General features: G+C 39.4%; 1 protein-coding gene and 1 long non-coding RNA gene across 2 annotated transcripts in view; one reads left to right on the top strand and one right to left on the bottom strand.

Moving 5' to 3' along the window:
- The window catches only part of Synpo2 (synaptopodin 2), a 171,045-nt gene that overhangs the window by 48,727 nt on the left and 108,871 nt on the right, over positions 1-13,447 (top strand). The window lies entirely within an intron of this gene.
- LOC106148762 overlaps positions 11,628-13,447 on the bottom strand; it is a 29,977-nt gene continuing 28,157 nt past the window's right edge. The window contains exon 2 of the long non-coding RNA XR_001234433.1: positions 11,628-13,391. This is a non-coding gene — a long non-coding RNA (uncharacterized LOC106148762). The remainder of the gene's footprint in view (positions 13,392-13,447) is intronic.

Genomic DNA, 13,447 nt, shown 5'->3' with positions numbered 1-13,447 from the left:
GACATCTTAGATTCATGTTCAATGAAGATAGATACATGTGACAGGACTTTTCTATTAAGAAAGTACATAGCTTTTTGTATTCTGACAATGTACTTAAGAAATTAGGAATTCAGAAGTCACGAACTTGATGACTGAAGAATTTGTGACCTGTCCACAGTCTGATAGTGAGTGGTAGAGTTCGGATGAGGCCATATGTCTTCTGTCTACTAGTTTGGGTCCTTCGTATGATTTTGGAACTCACACAGCTGACCTTTCAATTTATAAGAACACCAAATTCCCCAAGTGCTCATGGTCATTAATCTATTATTGTCTTAAGTAGTTATTGCAAGATAGTAGGCTCCATTGTGAAAAAATATAAACAATCCTGTATTGAAATTAATCTTCAGTCCTCCTTTACTCTGTAATCTGAATAGTATGAAGAATCCATTTCTGTTGTCTAGATCAGAAATACCCTAGAGTAAGTGAGGCTTATAAAATTATGTAAGCAATGAGTGGGATCCCAGATTCTCAGAAACCAGCTCCACACCCAAGTATTTCTACCTACAGAATTAATCCCTTTCCATTCCTCTCATTTACTGAAGCTGCTCTTTGATTGGGCTTGCCAACAAATACCCTAGGCTTTTATGGAATGGTTAGTTTAGGGGAAACCTTACATGTAACTTTAAAAAAATATCAGTGGACATTTATTCTTTGGGTGGAACTCTTTAGTAGGTAAGTCATTAATTTGAATTTAATGAGTTATAATTTTTTTCCCTAAATGAAATATTTCTTACCCCTCAAAATTCCTACCTGTCTTAAATCACTGTTTCTATTACTCATTTTGGAAGCTGTGAATCTAGCAAAGTGAATCTAGTGAGAAATATTCCATCTACTGTGAACTATTTGATGTCATGACCATCCACATCCTTGTGCTCTTTTCTCTCAGCAGGCATCTTTTTTTCTGACAAAAATGGTGTGGTTTCCAAGACCTCTAATATTATGCTCCCCAACTATTTATAAGAATTTTCACTTCAATGATTCTAGGATGTTCAAAAATAGATGAGAACATTTTCTTTGGCCTGCCTGTATTCTGAGATAGAGACACTATTGAACTCACCAGGAATGAGGACAGCACTCTTTAAGGTCGGATGGGAAGAAGATTCTGGTTAGATGGATGTTTTGAAAAGCTTCCTGTCCCTGCCGTTAGAATTGCAGCAGAGTTTTGACATTATAAACTTGTTTGCTTGTGACTGATTATTGTTAATAAAACAAGATATTTTATTCTATAGAAGTCAGCATCTTGAAGTAATTTATCTTCTGCTAGTTATAAAAATTAAATTGCTTAGACTGGTTCTTGACTGACCAAGAAATACCTAGTTTTTTTTTTTTAATTTTAAAGACAGTAGTAAAACAAAGAAAGAAAAAAGAACAATAGCAGCATACCAACATCACAAACATAAACAAAACAAAGCAAGAACATTAGAAGTGATACAGGGTTTCAAAACAAAATGATAGGAATTAACAATGCTTGTTATAGGGCCTGGGGATTTAGCTCAGCGGCAAACCGCCTGCCTGGCAAGCGCAAGGTCGTGAGTTCGGTTCCTGGTACCGGAGAAAAACCAAAAAAAACAAAAAAACCAAAAAAAAAAAAAAAACCAAAAAAAAAAAAATGCTTGTTATATTATGTATTGTTATCTTCAACTACATTGCTCAGATTACCAGATGTAAGAATGGAAGATTGTTCAAGCCATTAAAGAGAATAAAAATAGTTATTAGATAAAACATTAGAGATAATACAGTTTCACTAGACAAAATGGTAAGAATTCACCAATGGTTGCTCCATTGCATATTGTTATAGATGATCACTTTTCTTATCATAGTTAAATAAGAAACCTTCATGGGAACTGAGAACAGATTAAATTTAGGGTTAATATTTGCCATAAAAGTCAACATTAATTTGAAACGGCAGAACACTGGTGTAAGAATTTGTTTTCTGCAAGTTAAAACTGGACGTGTTAAATAACTATTATTGGTGAAAGTGATAGACAAATTGATAGTTCCCTGGACTCATAATCCTGGACATGAGCCCATCTTTAGGGAACGTACCTTACAAACTTTCCAAGGACTGTGTGTGGTCCCTGCAGAGGCACCACCCATTGCTCTGGAGTGTAGGAATCTTGCCTACAAAGGGCAGTTTTGTGAGGAAACATGGACTGCAACATGCTCCACCCTGAAGTCTACAATTTTATTTTTAGAGTAGAACTTGTTAAAATCTATTTTTAAAGAGAAACACTGAACAAAAGGATATATCAATAATGTTCAAGAGAAAAAAAACAAGCAAAGACATTTTATGTCAGTGCTGAAAAAGAAAGATTGTGTTTTCTTGAGTTTTTTTTAGTTCAAATTCAAAGTAAAACTTTCCTTTCCTTTACTAACATGCTCTCAAAATGACACTTATCATAGATTTCCAAATTTGAAGTGTGGTGCTGGGGGTATAGCTTAGTGGCACAGCACCTGCCTGGCAAATTCAAGGTCCTGAGTTCCAGTACCAAAAAAAAAAAAAAAGGCAAATTTGAAATATATACAGTTCAGTTAAAAAACTATAAGGTAGAACTTTTAAGTACGTTATTTAGGGCAGTGCATGCTAAACTTTTTGGTGCAACGCTGTATGTAGGAAATACAAATTTCTGTGGAATTTTGAGTCAGCAGATAAGGCTGCTTCTGACTGGGGACTACTGATATGAAATCTTCGGGTCTTGCCGTGTCGAACTGTCCTGTTGGCTGAGGTTAAAAAATAATCAACACTTTCAGCCCCTGGAAGGCCCTCTCCTGAAGGCAAAGTTGATGCTAATGCTCAGCCTCAGTATATATCTGTGATGTTCATTTTTGCTTCAAAATGTATACTAAAGTACAGTTAAGAAAACCCAGTTAATATGTGGCTCAAAATCCAAGTTTTGTAAGATCAAGATTATGAAATATTGGAAAACAGCATGCAATATTGTTTATGGTTCTTACAGTTCTAGTGTTAAGAAGTTACTAAAACTTTAAGCAAATTAAGAAATTATTGAAGCATTTAATACAATCAGTTCATGAGCCCATCAGCACCGTTGGATTTCTAAATTGCTTATTGCTGCTTTCTTCACTGACTAGAGTTCCATAGGGAGGAAGAAAATGAAGTTTGTGCGTGTAGGTTTGTTGGCAAAACCACCTTAGATCTGGTTTAAATCATTACTAAAATTCGAATTGAAATGTTGGTTGAAATGGTTTGTCCTGAAAGAGATACTGATGTTTACAGAAACTAATGTTTTTTAATAGCATAACTTGAGATTTATGTGATTCAGAGATTAGTTATAGAGATCTCTCTTGTTGCTAAGAGGACCTGTGTATACAAAGTGTAACTGGTGTCTTTCTTGCTTCTTTCTGAGAACAAGATATTATTTCACATATATTTGGATAAGACTCAGAGTTAAGAATCATTTGTTTGCATGTGTCAAAAATACACTCCAACTGCTTAAATCAAGGAACTTCATTGGCTCATGTAATGGAAAGTCCCTTGGGAGAACTTGGCTCAGGCCAAGCTTAATCTGTTGGTCCCATGATGTGACTAAATCCAGCCTTTTTTTCTTCTGTTCTTTGCTTGGTTTCCTTTTTGTTAACTTAATTCTAGACAGGCTCTCTCCTTGTGTCCTATATGACTATTGTTTATTGTACAAGCTACGTGCTTCCCTACCCACAGCTGGTGAGACTAAAACACATTTGTTCCTAAATTCCCAGGAGATCAGAACTGGGTTAAGTCACATATTCTTGCCTGACCAGATCACTGTTGCCAGAGAAATGGGGTGGATCAAATATGGCCATATATTCCTTGTTGATGGGAGGAATGTGCCTTTAGGTGACCTCATAGAATGATGTTCTTAGTTTACCCAAACTGAGACTTCTCTGATGTCACTGGGTCGTGTAATTTATGGGACCAGCACTGTATGTATTGTCCATCCTGTACCTAAATGTGATTATGTGTATAAAGGACTGTACTTAGCTTCATACTCTCCCCTCACCCCAGTGTGATGTCAGTGAACTACACACATCACCAAATAGAAATCTGAGGCTGTTAGAAAGGTGAAAATGGCTGCTCGGTTGCTGGAGTCATACTAACTACACAGTGACTCAAAATGTGACCTCAGACTCTTCTGCCACATGATTTCACCCCCACGTCCTGAGATACTTTCTGACTTTTATAGGGTTCTAGTTGGAAAGGCTTTCCTCATGTTGAGGGCAAATTTGCTTCCCTTTGGCTTGCATCGGTTGTCCTTGCCTTGCAATTTTAGCCACAACAAATAAATTCAGTCCTTCTATATTACAACTGTTATGGCTGATACATTGTGTCAACTTGAATTCTAGAAATGAAGTCTCGAAACTTAACTAAGTCAGCAGTTCTACTTCCCGGGGTGAAAAGGACATCCCCTTACCGTGTGGTTCATTGTGTCAACTTGAGAAGTTTAAAAGTTCAACTAACTGATACAGCAGGGGGCCAGGGTCCATTGTTTGTAAACATCCTCAGCTTGTGGAAGAGGAGGGCATGGGCATGGGCAGACAGCCAGCATACAATATAAGGGAGGAAAGGAGGCTTGTTTCCCCCATTTTGGTCTTGCTGATTTCGATGTCTTCTGCCTTGAACTGTTGTCCCTGTGTCCTGCCACCTTGCCTTGGAACTAGCTTATTATGGACTGAAACCTCCCCAAACTGTGAGCTAAATAAATCTTTCCTTCCTTAATTTGGGGTGTTGGGCATTTTGTCTCAGGATTGAGAGAAAAGTAACCAAGACAACAAGCTTCCTAATACATGTTAAAATAGTCACAAAGTCATCCAAAGCCTCTTTTCTCCAGGCTCAACACCCCCATTCTTGCATCTGTTCTTGGTATTTAAAAAGTACAAGACACCTCCACTTTTTGGCTAGTCTTCTCTGTATGAATTCCAGTCAATCAATTTTAAACTCAGACACATACTGCCATGATACTGACATAGAGACTCCCACTGTGGCCACTGGGAAGTGGTTTATTGCCACAATTGTGAGCAGAAAAAAATGGAGGAAAAGAAAGCTAAATCTTGTGCAGAATAACTTTCACAGCATTCTGGAGAATCAGTCAGCCTCAGAAATGATTAAACTACACTGTCCACAGAGAGAATATGTGCAGAAAGTATGTTTTGGAACATTACATCTCTAATTTTTAGCCACTGATATTGAGCTTTATTGCTTATTTTTGTTGTTGGAGGCTTGAAATTTGTTTTCTTAAATTCTATGAATCACTAGTATTCTAATTAGTAAGCGACATATAATGTATTTATGAACCCTTTTATTTTATTTTATTTTATTTTTGTTGTTGTTGTTGTTTTTGAGACAAAGTCTCACTGTATAGTTCAGGCTGGCCTTGAACTCACCATGGAGCCCAGGCTGGCCTTGAACTCGTGGTGATCCTCCTGCCTTCATTTCACAGCTGTAGGATCTTGAATACACTGTCACAGTTTCTTTCATTATATGATAGCAGAAACAACATTACCTTTTAAATAAAATTTCTGCAAGGGATTGATCATGAAGTCCATTTAAAATGTTCAAGAGAGTGCTTGATTGATGCAGCAAGTATTCAGTCTGTATTGGCTATTGTGGTGGATTGAGAACTGGTGTTCAGCTTATAACACTCAGCTGAACTGAACCAGAGTGGTGCTGGGTGTGGGAGGCCCAACTGAGGATTGTTGCCAGTTGCATAAGAGGCAGAACTGGAAAAGAAGCTGTTTGGAAGCTGTTAGGGAGCTGTTGGTTCTCCTGAAGGAGCTTGTCATGCTGGCTTTCCCGGTGAAGTCAGTTATTAAAGGAGCTTGGGACCTTGTCCCTGAGAATGGCTGCGGCTCCCTTTGGGGGAGCTCTGGTCCTTGCTTTGAGCATTGCTTCCTGGCTCCAGAGGGGAAGATGCTGCACTGCTCAGTCTCCTGGAGAAGCTTATTGTTCTGGCTTTCTTGATAGGGGCTCAGCTGTTCTTATCATTAGAGGAGCTTGGGACCTCACTGTTGCTGAGGATGGCTGTGGTACCTTTTGGGGGAGCTTTGGTTCTTACTTTGAGCTTTGTTTCCTGGCTCCAGTGCAGATCTCTCAGCCTGCTAGCACAGATCCTTCATTCCGCTGGTACAGACTTTCTAGATTCCATGACTGACCTTTGGTCCTCCCAGTGCAGATCTGTAAAACAGGCCTGCATGAGACATTGCCATGGACTCTTGGCTTCGGTTGGCCTCATAGGGGGCATTGTTATGGGGTCTAGGTCTTCAGCTGGACTCACGCAGGACATTGCTATGGGATCCAGGCCCTCAGGTGGAGTTTTTGGTCTTTAGTGTGTGGACAGATTTCCTGCATTCTTTTTGTATATGACTCTTTGGGTAATTATTATAAAATAATTCTGTAAACTATGTATCCTGTATTAAATTGTTCCCCCTTGCAAAACCCCAAGCAACAAGAGCTATTCCCATACTATTATTGTTTTAAGGCATGTTTACTTATCACATGCAAATGTCACTGGGAAATGGTATCTGTTTCTTAGTTTGAAGAAATCTCCCAGGAAAGTTATTGTTACACAAGTAAGAGCAACTCTACAAAAGTTTATTTTTAACTAATAGCTTTACTCGCCTTAAGAGTTTTTCTTTTTATGTCAAATATTTCAAGTTAACCATGCTAGTATAACTGAGTCTTTGTTTCAAAAGTTGTCTTAAAATATTTTAATTTATAAAAGATATATAAGTACTTATTTTTACTTTGTAAAATAACTCACCATTACTTTTCATTTCTCCCATTGAGATTGCGGAGTTGAGGGTATTTCAAACACACACATTTGCAGGGCCTCTTGAGAAAGACATTTTTGTTTTTATAAACTTCAACTTTTGTATCCTTTCCTCTGAATTCAGTCTTTTCAAAGTGAGATTTCCATGGGGGAGCTTTTCCTGCCTTCAGCGGGGTCTGTATAGTAAAACTACAGCTCTGCATAAAAGGATTATGGCCATGTATAGATTTTCACTGTCAGACACCTTCCTTTGGGTAAATATTTATGTGGAATGAGGCCCAGCATCTAAAATAGCCCTAAAGAAGCTGCATGCTCTCCTTGACAACAACAACAACAGAAAAGTTTGTGTATTAACAGTTGGTTTAACTGCATCTGGCATAGGGAAAGGAGGGCAAAAATATACTTTGGTCCTGTAATATTTATAGCATTGCCAGTTTAACCATCGTGCCCTATTTAGGAATTTTTTTGAGTGAACTTCATTTTAATGTCCAAGATCGCAGTCCCAGGCTGGTGGCAATAAAGTTTATGCTGACTACAAAGGCAACAGAATATCTTTAATCATGATTCCAGGAAGAATGTGCATTTGTAGAAATCATCCTACATTCTTATACACCCTGATGTAGGAGACATTGATAATGTCGAGCAAACCAAACATTTGGAACTGTTTGATAGACTTCGTATGCTTTCATAAGAAGCACTGTGGCCTGGTATTGTAGCACATACCTGTAATCCCAGCACTCTGCGAGGCTGAGGTAGGATTGCAAATCCAAGCCCAGCTGGGGCACTTTAGTAACTTTTTTTGACATATATCTTAAAATTTTAAAAAAGGGCTAGGATTATAGCTCAGTGCAGAGGCCCTGGTTCAATCCTTAATACAAAAAAGGAGAAGTGAACAGAAGGCGGGAGAGGGGAGGGGAGGAGAAGGCCAGGGGGGACACGAGGCGAGGAGAGGTGTGGAGAGGAGAGAGGATGGGGGAGGGGGAAAGAAGAGGAGAGAGGAGGACAAGGCAAGAGAAGAAAGGGGAGGAGGAGGGCGAGGGGAGGAGAATACAAGGAAAGAAACATTGTCTTTCTGACTTTCTAAATGGCAAAGGCACAAGATTCCACTTGGAATTCTGAGAAACGCATATCCACATATATGGCAGCAACCCATCTGTATGACACCCCTGCTTTCAGGACATGAGCCAGTGCACGTGATGTGCATTGTTCAGATTACTGGAAGCTAAGCTCAAATGCACAATCACTGTACATTTTCAGTCTTTCAAAAACTTCAAATAGAATCTTTGCTTTACAAAGTAAAAATAGTTGCCATTACATTAGAAGTCTAATAAAAACTTACTCTTTTGACCTACTTAATATAGTTTTACCTGTCATGGTTTAGTCTCTTTAGAGACTCCTGCATTTCACTTTCTGAACTGTGCTACATGAAAATTTGTGAAAAAGATGGTATTTACACTAAAGGATGCTAGGCTGTCACACACAAAGCAACTAGCCTCTCTCCAAAGCTTCCAATATTTCTATCAGCTGGTGTGAGCCCTCCAGTTCTGTCTCCCTTTCCTTCTAATTTAGTGACTTGAGAGTTTGTGAATGTATTATAAATGTTTCTAAAATAAGAGTAAATTTGGTTTCATGTTATTACTTAAAGAACTGTCCTATGACTCGAACAGGAGAACTTTCATTTTTTTTGAAGTGCCCTCACTTCTACCAGGGTAGTCAAGGACAGCACCTTAAAAGAACACAGTGCTGGAGGTTGAGTCTTCACAAGGAATCTCGATAGTCTAGGATTTTGGTTTGTTTGTTTTCTGATGAAGAAGGAATGATGATGTGGCGGGGCTGGGAGGAGATGGAGGAGTGAGTTCCCCGGCAAAGGATCTCCTCCTGCCCCTCTGCCCCCACCATCGGTCTTCTAGAAGGGAGCTCCTCTTCTTCTGAGGGTTACTGGGTGCTCCTATGGGCTCTTGTCATGTAAGTAACTTATTCTTTCAGGGTAATCTCATGGCTGCCATTGCCTTTCCTTGTCAGTGATTTTCAAATCACTTAGATGTGATTTGCAAATGTTCTTTCTCTAGACAATCTTTCTTCTGTGCTCTAGACCATCATATCCAACCAACTGTTGCACAAATCTAGGTCCAACAGACCTCTCAAGTTCACTCTTCTTCCTAATTCTGCATCTCTTTACAGCTTCTGTATTTTGGTGAAAGGCCCTGTCACACAATGAAGCACAGCGAGAAGCAGTGATTTCTTCCTTGCTCCTTCTTTCCACCTCACCAGCTCTGTTCGGTTCTTCATCTTGAGTATCTTTCCAGGTTGTCAGTGTGTGTTTGTTCCCAGTCACCATCTTCATTCAGTGCCATCAGTCTTTTCCCACACTGTTTCAATAACTAACCTGTCTCTTCCCTGTTCTTTCCCCACTGCGACCTGTTCTCCACAATGCAAGGAAGATCTTTATAATAGCAAGCTTTTGGTTGCTGGGATCAAGTATCCAATGCCCACAATTTAACAGAGGAGATGGTTTATTTAGCTCATGGTTTCCAGAGATTCAGCCCAGGACAGGAACATCATGGTGGAAGCATATGGTAGCATGGAGGTGTGCTTAGGTCATGGGAGCTGGGAACAGAGCAGAGAACAACACCAGAGAGAAAGGGGTCAGGAACCAAATGTAGTGCTCCAAGGTCACACCCCAGTGACCCACCCAAACACACTCAAAAGTATGTTTTGCTAATCTCCTAGTCATGTGTTAATCCAGTCAAGTTGACAGTCATGATTGAGAGTCTCTATCTTCTTAACAGAAGTAGATCTAATCTCGTTACTCATCTGACTTATACACTTAGTGGCTACTAATTGCCTTCAAGATAAACACTGCGTGAATCTGCTCTTTAATCTCTTATGCTACTTGATCGTACCTGATTCTGATCACCTTACTGACACTAATTCTTCCTATGGGAAGTTTTTCCTGGCCTCCTGACTGGAACAGGGTCCCCTCTCTTTGTGCTAAATGTCTCAATACGTAACTGAGTAATGGAGAAGTGTTACTAAAAGATTTTTATTATACTTCCCAAAAGAAGGGTGTGTGCTTCACTGTGCAGGGCCTAATGGTGGGAGAGAACACCAGGGAAGTCACAGGCCATGGTCTTTGTTGTATCTTCCATGGGATAGGCAAGGTGGTCAGAAATGGGTTAGGACTGAGTAGTTTGAAGCATTCTACGATATAGGAGTTGTCCTGGGTTGATTTGAGGCAGCAGAAATATTGGCTTGGTATGTGAAAGTTAGATAAAGGGAATGGCTGAGGACAGGGACTCAAGACTGATTGTTCTGCATATAAAAGATGCGCAGGAGAGTCACAGCAAGTTCAAGGCCAGCCTGAGCTATAGTGAGTTCAAGGCCAGCCTGAACTGCAGAGTGAGACCCTGTCTCAAAAACTCAAAAAGCAAAACAAATGATTTAGTTTTTTCCCAATAATGAAATTCCTACCTCAGAGTGTAACATTTACCACCACTGTGCTTGGCAAAACTAAATTATTTGGGTGTACATAAGGTGAATGGAGCAACTGATACATATTCCTAACACAGTTTTCATAAAAATTGAGAATAGGCTATAAATTAAATAGAACTGACTCTGAAGACAATTCTGAAAAGAAGCTTTAGAACCATTTTATGCCAAAGTCACCAACATTGGACTGAGGGTGCAGTCTCTCAAGGTGACCATTTCCTGGAGAAATACTCATGTAGGGATGTACTTGTGATCATTACTCCACAGCTAGGCTGCTTTCTGTACTTTGTACGTAAGTGAAATTAACACTGAGTTTATGAAAAAATAAATTTTTTAAGGAGCATGTTATTATGCTTTTTCTACATTCAGGTTTAGTTTTTAGCTGTGATATACACTTTAAAACTTGGGGATTCCTCAATAAAGGAGTTATTTTATCTTTAAGCTCCTTCCTCAGATGTTAGTTTTCCTTTGGCCTAGACCTCATGTAGGACAGTCCTTAATGTCAAATCAAGTGTACATGAGGTATGTTTTCAATAGATTCATGCTATGACAGTGAATTAGTATAATAAAGCTGCAGCCTACCCTTGGCAAAGTACTGTCTCATTGCAATTTGCCCGAAACTGTCCTGATTTTAAAACTGAAAGTCGTACTTCCTGGGAAACTTCAGTCTCTGACAAACTGAAACCCCACTTCCCTGTATCTTAGCTGCCCCTGTATTATTTTTGGAATGTCTACATGAAAATAAAACAGTGGTTGCCTCTAATAGATAAGGGAAATGGACATCTCCTGTTATGGTTTGTGTCTAGATGTTCCCCCAGAGCCTCATGTGGTCACAGGGCTTTTTCTTCAGAGGTGGCTGAATCTAGAGTGTGTGATTGATTCCTAGCGCAATGCTGGGGTTAAGGGTGCTGGGATTAAGAGTGGGTGATTGCAGGATCGGTCCACTTATTAGATTGGCACCACCCTGATCCTCGTAGACTGGATACAATATAAGGGGCAGAAAGAAGCTTGTCTTGCTCTCTCACTTGTTGCTTTTGCTGTTTTCCACTGCCATGAACTGTTACCCCTTTGCCATGTGCCACCCTGCCTTGGAGCCAGCCAACTATGGACTGAAATATCCACAAAGTATGAACTAAATGAACCTTTCCCCCTTTATCCTTGGGTGTCAGCAACAAGAAAAATAACAGACATATCCATATTGAAAGTCAGCTGAAACTACATGGATGCATTCCCCAGTGATCATGCTGATTTGAACTGGAGTTAGACACTCTGCTGTGTAGCCATGGCCATGTTTACCAACCAGTAAGAATGAGAATGACAAGAAACACAACAACAATATTAACATAATTTTATAAGTTAAACATGAATTCATCGTGTTTATTGTAGTTGTTTTAGTTCTAGGAGAAATATTTTGACAGGCAAAGCAGTAACTTCCGTGTTTAGCTTTTCAGTGGCTCTACATAGTAGATGTAACAATTATATACAATGTCCAAAAAACACGTTATGGTGGAGTGTAGCTGAAAGTTAACATTCAAACTATGCTGTCATCTGGGGTATTCAGAGTTACACAGGTAAGAGAGAGGACGTTTTGAGGGCAAGTATCTGACTAAATAACACTTTTTTTTAAACATAGTTTTTGAAAAAGCAAGATAGGCCCATCCTTTAGACAAAGGCACATCAGCATCACACGGTCACCTAAACAGGTCACACTGAAAGAGCAAAAGACGCAGGGAGGGGCTTCCATCTAGAAAGTTCCCCACATAAAATGTAAGTAGGTCCAGATGCCATAGCCTTAAAACTCTGCATTTTTCTGTAATGTATTGCTTTTATTTTCTGTGTAGTGTCTAGCTTTGAAGGTTTAAAAAGAAAGTTAAAATATCAAACAAAACAGCACTTTTTTGCCAAAATGTAGGCTCAAGATGTGCTGTTGTTTTGTTTTTTTCTTTTTCTTTTTTTAAAGCTCCAGCACTATTTTTAATGCAACTGGCAGATGATCAGAAGAGGTCAGTGATTTTCAAGCTATTTCTGTTTTTTAGCTTTAGAAATGTGGCACTCAAAGGAAGAGAAGATCTGTTGGAGGGTTCCTGGGGGTGACAACCTGTGGTGGGCCCTGGTTTCCAACCACATTTGGGCCAGTACACATCCTCATTCTCTGCTCTTTCCCACATTAAAGCAGTAATGGATTATCCTTTCATATTGTCTTCACTTTATAGAGTTGGTACATTTTTTATGTCTTGACTAATATTGTTGGGTTTGTAAAGTCTTAGGTATACCAAAGCTGTCTCCTTATCATCTCACTCTAAAATTTCAAACTCATGACAAAATAGTGCTCTCTTTTCTAAATGTCTTACATAAAGTGTTTGAGAGGATGCTAAGAGCCTTAAGAGTGAAATTAATACAAAAGAAAAGCTTTCTTTTTTTCTGCAAAAATCAGTATGGTTAACTGAAAAAGATTCAGGCTCAGACATTTGGGTCAAGCACTTTTTGTTGACCAGTGGCTTCACTGAACTGATTAACTGGGTTGTTTTTTGGGAAGTTGCAGCTAAAACTTTTCAACCACCTCTTCTTCCTAATTTCTCAGTTCGATGAAGAGGAATATTTCAGTGGTGTTTTAGGTTTCACAAGAGATTACACTGTTCCTCGGCTTCAGGTCAGTTTAATTCATCTTTAAGCAGACGGAATTCTATTAACTTCAGAGTTTCTGGGGATAACCTTCTCCATCATGTCTGTATTATCTCTTTTACAGCCAGATGGGGAAAATGGTTTGCATCAGGCACAATGTATATTTGAACACTAAGGTCACATGCAGAGTTATATTACCTTTTATGGGCAGTGAAACACACAGTGTGGTGTGGGCGCCCTCCCCAAGCCGCGTGGCTAATGGGGCGAGGTTCTTTGTCTAGATTACCATCCAGCATTATTTTCCAAGCATGCTCATGTCACTAGCCTGAGCCGTGCGTGAAGCAACATTTCCTCTTGAAGTGGAGAGGAGGAGATGACCTTCAGTTCCAGCCTGCTAAAGTTTGATTAAAGCCACCTGAGATAAATTTATTGCCGCAAACTCTGTTTTATATCTGCTGTTGTCTTCAGGTCTTTCTTTCTCTGTAAAGGGAAAATCCAAATTATATTAATGAAGCCTGGCTCGGGAAAAGTAACCG

Source organism: Chinchilla lanigera, unplaced genomic scaffold, assembly GCF_000276665.1.
Source record: "Chinchilla lanigera isolate Chin_1 unplaced genomic scaffold, ChiLan1.0 scaffold00027, whole genome shotgun sequence".
Lineage (NCBI taxonomy): Eukaryota > Metazoa > Chordata > Mammalia > Rodentia > Chinchillidae > Chinchilla > Chinchilla lanigera.
This window is presented reverse-complemented; position numbering and strand designations above follow the sequence as displayed.